The sequence below is a fragment of the Mandrillus leucophaeus genome, unplaced genomic scaffold, assembly GCF_000951045.1.
Source record: "Mandrillus leucophaeus isolate KB7577 unplaced genomic scaffold, Mleu.le_1.0 Scaffold294, whole genome shotgun sequence".
NCBI classification, from domain to species: Eukaryota; Metazoa; Chordata; class Mammalia; order Primates; family Cercopithecidae; genus Mandrillus; species Mandrillus leucophaeus.
The window spans coordinates 1,816,419-1,818,774 of record NW_012103076.1 but is presented as its reverse complement, the minus strand read 5'-3'; the positions used below and the strand labels follow the sequence as shown (position 1 = coordinate 1,818,774).

Below are 2,356 nucleotides of genomic sequence, written 5' to 3'. Positions count from 1 at the left end.
TAGGGACATGGATGCAGCTGGAAACCATCATTCTCAGCAAACTATCACAAGAACAGAAAACCAAACACCACATGTTCTCACTCATAGATGGAAACTGAACAATGAGAGCACTTGGACTTGGGAAGGGGAATATCATACACAGGGGCCTATCATGGGGAGGGGGTAGGGAGGAGGGATTACATTGAGAGTTATACCTGATGTAAATGACGAGTTAATGGATGCTGACGAGTTGATGGGTGCAGCATGCCAACATGGCACAAGTATACATATGCAACAAACCTGCACATTATCCACATGTACCCTAGAACTTAAAGTATTAAAAAAAAAAACAAAAACAAAAAAAAAAAACCTTACAGTACTGAACGAACCTTAAAAGCTTAAAAGTTAGATTTTTCTCTATTATAAAGATACATGCACACTTATGTTCATTGTGGCACTATTCACAATAGCAAAGACATGAAATCCACCTAAATGCCTATTAATGATAGACTGGATAAAGAAAATGTGGTACATATACATACAGAATACTATGTAGCCATAAAAAGGAATGAGATCACGTCCTTTGCAGTGACATGAATGGTGCTGGAGGCCATTATCCTTAGCAAACTAACGCAGGAACAGAAAACCAAGTAACACATATTTTCACTTATTTATAAGTAAGAGCTAAATGATGAGAACACATGGACACATGGGGAACAACACACTGAGGACTGTTGAAGTGTAGGGGGTGGAAGGAGGGAGAGAATCAGGAAGAACAGCTAGTGGATGCTGGGCTTAATACCTGGGTGATGGGATGATCTGTGCAGCAAATCACCATAGCACGTTTGCCTATGTGACAAATCTGCTCATTCTGCACATGTACCTCAGAGCTTAAAATAAAAGCTGGAAATTTTTTAAAGAGTCAGATTTTCATAGGTTACCATGATGAAGAAAGGTTTTAAGTGAGTTAAATTTGAAATGGCATTAAATGGACATTGAGAATCTGGATTAGCAGTGAGAGGGGAAGCCATTACAGGGAAAAATAAGAGCGTCTACTTCTTTTATTTTTACTTGTTCGTTAGTTTGTTTCTCCTAGCCCCCACCATTAATTGGTAAGAAGTAAACAGCTTTTACTCATCAAAAATTAGATCAGATGTATTTTCTATCCTGAGAGAGGAGAGCACACTCATGACAAATTTCACTCATGCAGTTAGTGTTTATGAAGTTTTCACTCCAAAAGATATACTCTATTAATCTTCATCTCTTTTTTTGCAATTAATAACTATTGATTTTCAAAAATGTCACTTTAAGCAAACACCAAATATTTCAGAAACATAGATGGTGGCCTCTTGATTATAAAATTTTACGCTGTTGGTTTCTTTGTATTCAAGAACCAATAAAAGAAACCAGCAGTTTGTAATCTTAAGTACCCCTAGTCTGAAACAATCACTACAAGACAAAAGAAAAGTAATATTGTCTGACGTAATTAGAAGTATTATATACAGGTCAAACAAACAATAGTCTAACTGCATTCTGACATGAAAATGGGAGAACTTCTGTGTTTAAATATAAGCAAATACATTTAAAAAGAGGAGTGGTCAAAGTAGATTGCATCCAGAGAAAAGCAACTACAAGAGCACGGTTGTCAAATAAGGAAATTGAAGGAGTTTGGTACTGAGAAAAGGGTAATATGTGCATTCACATATTTGAAAGAAGGCCAGTCTGAGAAGGGCATGGAGTTTCAATTGGTTTCTTCAGAGAATCTAACTAGGATTAGTATGGGAATGCTACCTCTACCATTTTTTTTTCTGTTTATTGATTTGAACTCAATGTATTGGAGAGCTCACTAGCTATGAGAAAATTAAACAACAGATGATACCTGATTTCTTATGCTCCCCCAATCACTGGAAGTAGTTTTTTTTTTTTTTTTTTTTTTTAAATTTGTATTTATCTACTTGCTTGTATTTTTTGGTAGAAAGACTACTGTAATAAACTCATAATTGGCCAGGCACAGTGGCTCATACTTGTAATCCCAACACTTTGGGGGGCCAAGGTGGGCAGATCACAAGGTCAGGAGTTCAAGACCAGCCTGGCCAATAAGGTGAAACCCCATCTCTACTAAAATACAAAAATTAGCCGGGCATAGTGGCAGGTGCCAGTCCCAGCTACTCGGGAAGCTGAGACAGGAGAATAGCTGGAACCTGGGAGGCAGAGGTTTCAGTGAGCCGAAATCGTGCCACTGCAACTCTAGCCTGGGTGACAGAGTGAGACTCTGTCTGAAAAACAAAACAAAACAAAAGAAAAAAAGAAACTCATATATACCTATCACTCAAGTTCAAGTCATGGCCAAATGGATCTCTTCTATCTCCCCTACACA

The 2,356-nt window shown here is 37.7% G+C and overlaps 1 long non-coding RNA gene across 1 annotated transcript in view; it reads right to left on the bottom strand.

Moving 5' to 3' along the window:
• LOC105543934 overlaps positions 1-2,356 on the bottom strand; it is a 602,815-nt gene that overhangs the window by 262,214 nt on the left and 338,245 nt on the right. The window lies entirely within an intron of this gene.